The sequence below is a fragment of the Silene latifolia genome, chromosome Y, assembly GCF_048544455.1.
Source record: "Silene latifolia isolate original U9 population chromosome Y, ASM4854445v1, whole genome shotgun sequence".
Lineage (NCBI taxonomy): Eukaryota > Viridiplantae > Streptophyta > Magnoliopsida > Caryophyllales > Caryophyllaceae > Silene > Silene latifolia.
Window position 1 is genome coordinate 435,698,335 of NC_133538.1, and position 11,542 is coordinate 435,709,876.

The 11,542-nt window shown below is 38.2% G+C and overlaps 1 non-coding gene across 1 annotated transcript; it reads right to left on the bottom strand.

The window, feature by feature from the left end:
- Window positions 1-7,935: 7,935 nt before the first annotated feature.
- LOC141637007 (small nucleolar RNA R71) lies at window positions 7,936-8,042 on the bottom strand. Its single transcript, XR_012541572.1, has one exon. It is a non-coding gene; the product is annotated as a small nucleolar RNA R71 (small nucleolar RNA).
- Between the last annotated feature and the right edge of the window lie 3,500 nt (window positions 8,043-11,542).

Consider the following 11,542-nt stretch of genomic DNA (forward strand, 5'->3'; position numbering starts at 1 on the left):
CAAAGAATAATTTGTATGCTTGAGTAAATGAGATCTATGAAAGAAAGAATGATTTGTATACCAAAATAGATAGTATACATGAATAGATGAGATCTATGGTCTTGAGTAGATGAGATCTACATGACTAAAGAGACCAAGTGAAGTAATAAAAAGAATATGTTCTTAAGATAAGTGAAGTAATCAAAAAAATATGTTCTTAAGATAACTACACGAGGAGACCAAAAGAAAGTTCTTGAAAGAAAATGACTAAAGAAAAGTCTCAACAAGAGATTTTGCTAGTTTATGACCTAGATATGAATAGAGTTTCAATATTGATATTTACTTAAGAGCCTAAATGAAACAAAGTTGCATCCTTGAATATAAATGAGATTTATGATTAAAAGTTGCAAAGATAGATATGCCGATGTCTACAAGAGCTAAGTTAATTGTTAACCACGCTAGTGTTATTACTTAACCTCATTATAAAAATAAAATGGTTAAACCTCCTTCCGAAAAGGGTATTTTGAGAAGGACGTGTATTAAATGGGATTTCACTTTTAAATAATGACATTGCTACGCATCATTATAAAAATGAATGAGTTAGAGATTAAAATCTCTTTCCATAAGTTTAAGATTGAAACCTTTTCAAAATAGGTATTTTGAAAAGATATGTTGGGAACATATATGGTTTTATCTTAATAACTTGGCAAAGCAAAATGTATTTCAATTCTTGAAATGTTTCGATTGAGTAGTCAAATACGAAACATTTGGAATTGAGTGGGAGTTTGAAATTATCATGTGAAGACATGAAATTTAGTGGGAGCAATCATCTTGTAAAATTTATAACTCATTACTCATTGAGAATGACGAGCTAGTACTATCTTTCACAAAGAAGTATTTGAGTTTTCAATTCTGGATGAAAATGGACTAAGATGAATCCAATCACATCATGGGATGTTGGATAGGCATTGAGATATGCACATCAAATCAACGAGAAACGTAGGTTATTCATATTGATGAAAATGGAATTACCATAAGCAGTCATGGTCATTCATTGAACCTAAGAATGGTTGATCACATGATTAAAGATTACTAATGTTTCCGCCATTAGAATAATCATGCACATGTCCTATAATGAATCATATGCTTAAGAGCATGATGAGTCATTGGTAAGCCATATAAGAATCGTCATGAATTCTCGAGGAGAACTAATGAGCTATTCTAGTGTTTGATAGAACACTCTGTTATGTGACAAGAAGTTGCACATATTGAAGTTCGAAAACACGTAAGGAATTATGAAAATCCTAAGTTTTTAAGCTAAAAGGAGAAATAAGAAGTTTGAGAACATACTTGGTTATAGTAAGAAGTTACTCAAAACTAGTATTTTCAAATTTTCTAGGACTTATGAGAAGTGTTAGGCTAATCATCTTGACAATTGTTGCAAGATCCTACAAAACATATACCTGGTACATTATGAGTTGGAAGAACACTTGACTAGTGTAAGTTATGCCGTCCACCATAATTCGTTTGTTATGTGATAAACAACAAGAAAGTTCTCTCAAAATAAAGAACCTAAACCTAGTTTGGGAAACTAGACATGTACTTGGTGAGATTCATGCTATGTAAGACAAACATAAAAATAAAGGAAAATGCAATTCAAGAGTTTGAACACATGGACACATGGTGTGTTAAAATCATGTTGCAAATGACTAGTGTTTACACACTTACAATATAACATCGCAAGGTGGTAATATGGTATTGAGTACCCGAATGTGATGTCCACATTTGTCGTTTGAGTTATTATTAACTCACCTTATACTTTGTTACATCCAAACGGGTTGTAAAGACAATTGAACCCCGTTAAAGTGAACACGGATTAGCATTGTATTCGCCCATAGTCACTTACATGAGGTGACTTCTCGAAGTGACTAGAGTGTGATGTGATTGATGGCAAGTTCAAGTGCCATGGAGTCATGTGAGATGACTAGTCGATCACATAGGCAGACTGTTAGGAACACTTTGTTGGGCTAATGACCGCTTATAGAGTTCTGGAAAATTTATATAGCCTGGTCGTGGCGAGAGCTACTATAGTATTCTAATGAGTCAATTCTTTGACTATAGACTGTTTGCCTAAGGTGGCACAGTTTCAGATTAACTTTGATTTATGTTACTACGACCTTCGTAAATGGGGTCAAATGGGCAATATTTTTAGTTATGATGGTTGTGGCTAATCGAAGGGAATAGTGCGATAGGAATTGTCCACCCCTTGTCAGGGTTAAAACAATATCTCAGGGCCACTCGAGGAGTAATAAACTTGAAATGCGTGGCCACGCTCGGAAGGTATCTATGGTAGATAATTCCGGTCAATCAGTTATTCTCCAGATCGAGGAAACCACTCTCGATATGATCACTTGTAAGTACGACCCGAAAGACACCTTGCATTGAGTGGGAGATAGTAATAGGACAAGAGAACTGGTGACGCACACTTGTCGAGGATAAGTGGGGGATTGTTGGAATAAGTGTCCTCTGACAATAATGCGATCACAACTGTCGATCATAATAATCACATGTTTAAATCTCATGTTTAAGAATACAAGAGGGATATAATATTTTACAGTCAACTGGTCCACACATATCGGTAATGATTGGCTGACTAGAGTTTGACATTACTGTCGTGCGACAGTGGTGACTGGTTGATCCCCTTAGGTCATACCTATACGGAAATACTCTTAATTGATTATTTAATTAATCGTATGCCGATACGAGTTAATTAAATTGCTTAAAATTGATGGATGATTTGTGAGTAAAATTAACATGTCTTATTGTAATTTGATTAAATTAGATACGGTCTAAGTAATCAAATTTTTTTATTACAGAGAATAAATTATTGTTTACGAAACAATTGAAATTGAATGAACAATTTATTATAAATACAAGACATTGTGATTTATAATTGATAAACCGTTTTGGTACAAGTATTTACGAATTACTAGTCGATTTTGTATATGACATATTTTATGAGTATGTTGATTTTTAATATGTTAAAAATACATTACAATTTCACATGTCAAGTAACATGTCACATATGTCACAATTGACAAATGACAAAATAAAATGGACCTTCCATTTTATGTTATATGTACCGAAATTATGGAGGAAATTATGGTTGATATTGTGTTGATTATTTTAAATAAGAAAACACAATGATCACTGTAGTGCATAGCCATGCAAACCTATTATTTCTTGGGTAGAAAAACAAGCTCATGCATTGGCCACCTTTCCCCCCTCCCAACCGGGTTTTCAAGCTAGAAAATGCCAATGTTTTTTTATTTCTATTATTCATTCACTACTTCAATATATGATTTTCTAGTGTTAGAAAATTAATATATTCTCCACAATTTGTGAAAATTTAGAGAAAGAAACCTCACAATATTACTCCCCTTGTCCGAAATTTTCAAGGGCAAATAAACCAATTTTTGTGTCATTTTTAAGTAAGATTAATATTATTACTAGTTCATAATAATATTGGTTATTAAGAGTTTTCCTTGGGTATATGCTTCTGGGAGTGGTTCTAATTTGAACCTTGTTCATCCATTGTTGGAAAGCTCAAGAACTAACAAGAAGGAGATCTTGTTGGTGCCCAAAAATCCGAAACACAAATGTAAGAAGTGACGATTTCTTCTCTACTTAGTTTTATGTTTGCATGCATAAGATCATGTATTTATTTTATGACCAAATAAATTAATTCATATATGAATATGTAAACATATGAGATTATTGAATCCTAACAGTATCTGTCTGTGTTCTTCGGGGTGCGTCCCTGGCTGAGTGGAGTCACTTGCGGGAGTGGCTTCAAGCCCATTATTCGCCTTCTGTGGAACCCGCCATAGAAGGGATGTGCACATTAATGGATTTGGGTTTATCGCTCAATGGACATGAGCGGGGCTTAGGTGGGAATGGTTGCGGTCTCCCACTGGCGGTGTGGAGTCACCTGTTGCGATGGGTACTCTGGCAGGGCTACACACTTTAGTGTGTAGTCAGTGATGAGGAGTTGATTTTGGAGTTTGGGTTATGTGACGATTGAGCTGTGTTGGTTTCTGTCTTTTTGTTATTATATATATTTGTGTGATTAGTACTAACCCCGTCTTTGTTTTGAAAAACTGTGGTGATCCATTCGGGGATGGTGAGCAGTTGTTGAGCAGGTATGAGTCGAGACATATGGGCTAGCTGGGATGTGTCACCACGAGATGATAGAGTCTTCCGCTGTAGTTTTGAGTAGTTTTTAGACATTTGGTTTTGAGAACATGTATACGTATTTTATTACTTTGGTTTTTGGATTGTAATCACCTAAACTTTATACTATTTAAGTATTGTTTCTTTATCGTCTTTTGATGATCATTGCCTCGGGAAACCGAGATGGTGACATTCTTATACCTGAGTGGTCCTGGTAAGGCACTTGGAGTATGGGGGTGTCACAAAGTGGTATCAGAACGACGATCTTGAAACCTGAAACCAATGAATCTAATGAACATAGGGAGTCAATTAAAATGAACCCGGGGTAAAGGTTGTAGGAGCTAATGCAAAGGCTTGGGAGACGTCCTAAAGTCGCGAACTCACCCTGCAATTTTGAACCGGTCACATGGGGATGTGTGTTAGGGTCGTATGTGTTGTTTTTTGGTTTGTATGTGAACGTAACGGTATGTGTCGTGAATTGTTGGATGTTGGATGTGGAGAATTTAAAATATGGTTAAAAGTTGAAGAGATATGTTTTATATGGGAATTGAATGAGAAGTATGTTGGGTGTTTATAATGTGGCATTTTGATAACATGAAGTAGATTGTTTTATTGATTATATGAAGAATTGTGTAGATATGCATGCCTAGTTATAATTATAATGTTGGAGTTATAAAGGTTACATAGTAAGTTTGGGTAAGTGAGCTAAGATGCGAGTAGTGTATACGAGTCTGCATGACTCGATCGAGTGGGGGGCACTCGATCGAGTAGGTGAGGTGCTCGATCGAGTGGGCCTAACTCGATCGAGTGGTTAGTTTGATGTTTTTCTGGTCAGAATCGTATTTTTGGGTACTCGATCGAGTACATAGGGGCACTCGATCGAGTAGGGGTCACTCGATCGAGTGGCTGGTCAGCTCGGTCGAGTATGTTTGAGATCATAAGGTCTGTTTGGGGTCTAGAGTCGGGGCACTCAATCGAGTATGTTGGGCACTTGATCGAGTAGCCTCAACTCGATCGAGTATGTTATGGTACTCGATCGAGTGGGGTTTGTGTAGGCTATATACGTGTTCTGGGTTATAGTATGTATGTTTATGTCTACCTTTTCTTATATAGTTGCAACATGCCTTCAAAGAGAAACGCCCTTTATGCTAGAGCTGAGAACATGACCACCGATGACATAGTTAAGATGTTGGAGCTCCAAGATGTTCTTACGGAAGCTTTAAAGATAATGGGGAAGGACAAGGATGTTGATCATTGATGTGACCATAATTGGCGCATATTTAGCCCCCGAATTACCATTGTTTTCATGCTTTTTAGTGCCTATTTGGGTCATTTCTTATCTTTAGTTCTTTGTTTTGCATATTCTTTGAGATTTTGATCCCTTGGTAGGAAAGGAGTAAGAATCTTGCATTTTCATGGCAAAACAAGGCTAAATTGATCATATTCAATGACCAAGCATCAAGGAGAGACAAGACTAGAAGGCCTTTGTACATAGCATAGTAGAAGAGCAATGTTGAGAAAAGGATCCTTGAGTCCCCAAGGAAATCCCCAAGGAATTCATGAAGAAAAGGGAAGAAAAGAAGAAGAAAAGATGCTGCCAGACAATCCGAACGGATTGTACACAATCCGTCCGTCCGCCCAAGCCCAATCCGAGCGTCCCTCAAAGGAATCCGCTCGGATTCCCCCTCGCCAATCCGAGCGTCTTGCCCAAGGATCCGCTCGGATTCCTCAGCCCAGATCCGGCCGTCCCGACTCCCATCCGCACGGATTTCAGTACAGCACGTTTTCATTCTTCAAGCCACGATAAGAGAAGCCCTTCTCTCGGAGAATACCGGAGTCTCCCTGCTCAACTTAAAAAGTGTAATTACTAGTTTAGCCCTTAGTTAACCCTAATGCATCCTCCCTAATTTTCACTATAAATACCCCATTAGTCTAATTAGAGGAGCATGTTCTTCTTATCAATAATTAGTGTAGTTAATATTAATCAAATCTCTCTTCAATATTGTAATCAAATATTAATCAAGTTTTAATCCAAGTTTTAGTTCTTTAATCTCTCTCTTGTTCTTACTTTATTTTGGGTAATTGAAGATTATTTGGGTTATTATTGGGAGATTGACAACCTCTCAATCTAGGATTCAAGTACTTCTATTATTCTTGCTTTATTATTGGAATCATTAGTAGGTATAATCTCTTAATCCCTTTTTAATTATTGCTAATTACTTTCATTTATTCATCATGTTTCATTATGTTAGTATGATTGACAACCTTTCTAGCATGATCAATATGATAATGAGTGAGTAGTCTCTTAGCTAGGGTTTAATGGGTGATTAGGGGAAACCAACATGGGGAATGATTCATGCTTAAATTAATATGCTTTCATATCTTATTTGCTTGCTTGTTTTGATCTTAATACATGCACATGTTATATTTGATGAAATGCTAAGCCTATGAATCCTTGCATTTACTATCATCTTCTATCCTTTCAACTTGACTTGTAAGACATAACCCAACTCGAGTCTTGTTAGACCATGCATGTGTTGAGTAGGAAAGATTAAGTCGACTTGTAGGTGTTGTACAATCTAATCGATTCGGCTCCGGGACCCAAACTTTCCTAGGATTGTAAGATATAACCCAACTCAATCCATCACAACAATAATTGCTTGCTTATAATTTGAGAACATGTTTGTATGATCATATCCCATGATTCCCCTATGAACCCATGACACCCTAGTGCCTTTAATCAATTGTTTACACCCCTTATTTTATTCATCTTGCTAGTTTATTTTTATTGCTATTTTAGTTTAGTAACCTTCTACATCAACCCAATTTGTGACACCCCTAGACACCACTAGTTACAATAGAATTCTCATTTCAATACCCGTCCCTTGGGATCCGACCTTTACTTACCTCTTTACTAATTGTAGAGTTGTTTGTGAAGTATAAATTGTGTTTTGTATCGACCATTGACCAACGACCACATATGCTTAATTTGTGAAACGAAATGGACTCGATCAAAAATGGCGCCGTTGCCGGGGACGGTGTTTAATTGATTTAAGATTTCTTTTATTGTTTTTAGTTGTGTCTTTTTCACCTTGGGGAAGTAAAACTCCTCAAGGTTTGTTCTAATTGTTTTCGAGTTGTTTGATATTTTGCATGTCTAGAAGGTTACAAAGAGATTTGTTACCTTTTGACCGTGAAATCGAAAGAACCTTGACGAATAATAGGAGACTTGTTAGGAGGAATTTGGGAGGTGTTGGTGAAGTTGTTCAACCCACTAGTGAGTTTGTCAATCCTTTCGCAATAGAAGGAGAAGAGAACCCATTAAACAATACCACACAAAATCCACCTACAATGCCTAAATTCTCGTCACACTCTATACCCACCGAGGAGGATCTACCAAATGGTACTCCTACCCCACAACATCTCACCGGTAATTTTATTGCCAAGTCCGCCTTCATTCAACTAGTTGAGAGGAGCCAATTCGGGGGAATGCCTAGTGAGGACCCTCATTCTCATATGGAAACCTTTTGCGATTATTGTGAAGCTATCTCTCAAACGGGCGTGACTCAAGACCAAATAAGATGAGTCTTATTTCCTTTTTCGTTAATCGGCACCGCAAAGCAATGGTTGAAGGGCCTTGATAAGGCCACCCTTGGAATAGATTCTTGGAAGAAGCTAGCTCTAGCTTTCTACAAAAAATTCTACCCACCGGAAAAGACCAATATGCTAAGAGCTCAAATTACGGGTTTTAAGCAAAGGGATGAAGAATCTTTGTATGAAGCTTGGGAGCGGTTCAAAGGTATTTGTCGCTCATGTCCTCACCATGGACTTAGCGAATGGTTTTTAGTGCAACAATTTTGGAATGGTTTATATGAAGATTCAAGGAACATTCTCAATATGGGATCAAATGGAATGTTCACCGAAGTTGATGACAATCAAACATGGAACAAGATTGAGGAAATGGCGGTCCATAATTCACAATATAGTAGGCCTCGCAAGGCTACTAGAGGAGGAAAGTATGAAGTGGACACCGTTACTCAATTGGGTGCTCAACTTAGTGCTCACATTGACACAATCAACTTGAAGTTTGAACAAGCTATGGCTAGACTTGAGGAAAACTCAAAATCATCGAAGCATCATGTCAATGCCATGACGGCATCCTCATCAATCCCAAGCGGGATATGTGAGAATTGTGGAACCTTGGGTCATGACTCAAGTGAATGTAGGGGAACAACCGAACAAGTTAATGCTTTCCAAGCTTACAAAAGTGGTACCCCTTATTCAAATTTTTACAATGAAAACACCAAGTTCCATCCAAATCTCTCATACAAAAGCCAAAATGTTCAAAACCCTCAAACAACATACACTCCACCACCCATGAGAAATCAAAATCAAAGACCCTTTTACAATCAAAACCAAGGTTACCAAAATCAAAATCCATACAATCACCACAATGACCAAGGTTTTGATGTCCAAAAAGCGGTCCTCCAAATGCAAAAGAATCAACAAGAATTTTTCACCCAAATGCAAAAAGATAGCCAAGCAAAAGACACCACCATCAACAACATTCTAGCTCACACCAAGATGTTGGAAACACAATTGACCCAACTAGCATCTTCAAGCTCACAAAGACAAAAGGGGCAATTACCACCTCAAAGTAATCCCCCTAGACATGAAACGGTTAGTGCCATTCACTTGAGATGTGGTACAAGATATGAAGCACCGAAGAAGCAAGTTGAGGATGAAGTTGTGAGAGCTAGTGAGAATGAAGTTGTGGTGCAAAGTCCCATAGAAGGGGAATCATCAAAGGAAGAAAGTTCAAAGAAAAATGAAGACAAAGCCAAAGAGAAGGAGCCCATTGTGATTAGACTTCCTTTTCCAAGTCGTCAAGCCAAGCCTAAATTTGATGATCAACTTGGGAAGTTCATGGAGATTGTGAAGAACTTAGAAGTCTCAATTCCTTTCACGGAATTAATCAATCACGTTCCGGCCTATACAAAGTACATGAAAGATATCCTCACAAATAAGAAGTCGATCCGGAAACTTGAGACTATCGCCTTCACTAAGGTGAGTAGTGCAATACTTCAAGGGAGTTCACCTCCAAAGTTAAAGGATCCGGGAAGCTTCTCAATACCGTGTACCATTGGCGACACAACGATCAACAAAGCCTTATGTGATCTAGGGGCTAGTGTGAGTGTCATGCCGTACTCGGTAAGTAAAAGGTTGGGAATGGGAGAGCTTAAATGCACCAATATCACTCTTCAAATGGCCGATAGATCGACGAAGACACCATTAGGGATATGGGAAGATGTCCCCATGCGAATTGGGAAGTTTTTCATCCCGGTGGACTTTGTCATTGTTGATATGGAGGAAGATTCCAACATTCCAATCATCTTAGGAAGACCTTTCCTACACACCGCGGGTGCGGTGATTGATGTGAAACATGGAGAGCTCACTCTAGAAGTGGCAGATGAAAGCATAACTTTTAATCTTGACAAAACCATGAGAGCTCCTCGTTTGCATGAGCCATGTTTTATGATTGATCATTATAGCCGGAAGGATGAAAGGAAGAAATCGGAACTCCAATGGAGGAAGAAAGTTGAAGATGCTCCATTCAAAGAGCAAGTGAATTGTGACAAGGAGAGCTTTCAAAGCTCATCAAAATCAACCAAGGAAGAAGATGATGGCCTCATTGGCCAAGAGAAGAAATTGGGAGAGTTGTCTCCATCTAAGCAAGAGATTTTCAATGATCAACTCAATGAAGTTTGTGGTCTTTGGGACGACGAATTTGAAGGGATCTTTAATCCCTACATTGGGCATGCCATCGATCATGATCAACAACAAGGGCCACGGTCTATTGAGGACCTCTACCATAACAATGAACAAGCTTTTGATTACTTCTTCAAGGTGTTGAGCAACATCAACAACACCTTGAACATGTCCCCTTGACATCTCATCAAGAATGAGAGTTTGGTGGAGTCCTCCCTAAACCACCACTTGTAAATATTTCTAACTCCCTAACTTACATTTCAATTTTTGTATTGAATTTTTGTCATTTTTGGATTTATTTTTACTTTGATCAAAATAATTGTCATATAAGAGAGAAGTGAGGGAGGGACTAATAATTTTAATTGATGTGTAGTGCTTTACCTTAGTGTGGGGATGGCAATTGCCTAGGCTATTCATGCCTTAGTAGTGCCCCCATAATGAAGAACACAAGATTTGAAAGAAAGAAAGAAAGAATGATAAGGGAATGCGTTTGTGCACGGATGGAACTGAATCCGTGTACACAAGGACCAATCCGAGCGGATTCCTGAGAATCCGCCCGTCTGAAGAAGATCCGAGCGTCCTGCTAAGAAGACGCCCGTCTTGGGCTGTGTTGAAATTGCAAATTTCTTGACTGTCAAAGAATCCGAGCGGATTTCTGGAAAGACGCCCGTCTCACAGAATCCGTCCGTCTTTTGAAAAAGACGCCCGTCTCAAAGCTGAAGAAAAACAAAGAAAAATCTCTGGACTGAAATCCGTCCGTCCTGCACGAAATCCGCCCGTCCCATCTCAGAAGAATCCGAGCGGATTCCCCAGAATCCGCCCGTCTCTAGGCGGGATTTTGAAAATTTTGAAGCTGTAGAATCCGCACGGATTGCGCCCAAATCCGCACGGATTGTCCCTGCGTCCTAAAATTGTCGAATTCTTTAAATACCCACCCCACCTTCATTCATTCATTCATTCATTCATAAACACTACCCATAACATCAAAACCCTCATCCTCTCCATCTCAAAAACAAAAACCCTCAACAAAATCCACCAAAATCAAATCAAACCATCTTTCAAACACCAAATCAATCACTCCATCTTCATTAACAATCAAAACCAAGAACAAATTCTTCAACCTTTGAATCGATTTTTGTTTTTATAAAGGCAAAGCCTTTCACCTTCAAATCGATTTGGGCATTCTACAAATTGAAGATTTTTGACTCTCTACTTGGTTAGTTCATCAAATGGCAAGAACAAAGGGAGCAACAAGGGCAACAAAGGCACCAAAAGCAAAGGCTCTCTCTCAAAGGCAAAAAGCTCTACAAGCAAAGAAAGCTTTGGCAATGGTGGTATCAACACCAAACTTGGAAGTGCAACAACAACAACAAATTCCTATGGAAGCATCACCTTCTACTCCGGTAATCGATCAACTCTTGCATTTTCCGGAGGTAACATTCATTTCCGATACCCATAGAAATACATTTGTCAAGTTTGCTATGAAACAAATTCAATCCACCAAATTCATATGTCAAGATGCCTTAGAGAAGTTGGGTGTTCTTGAACAAACAAGAGTCTT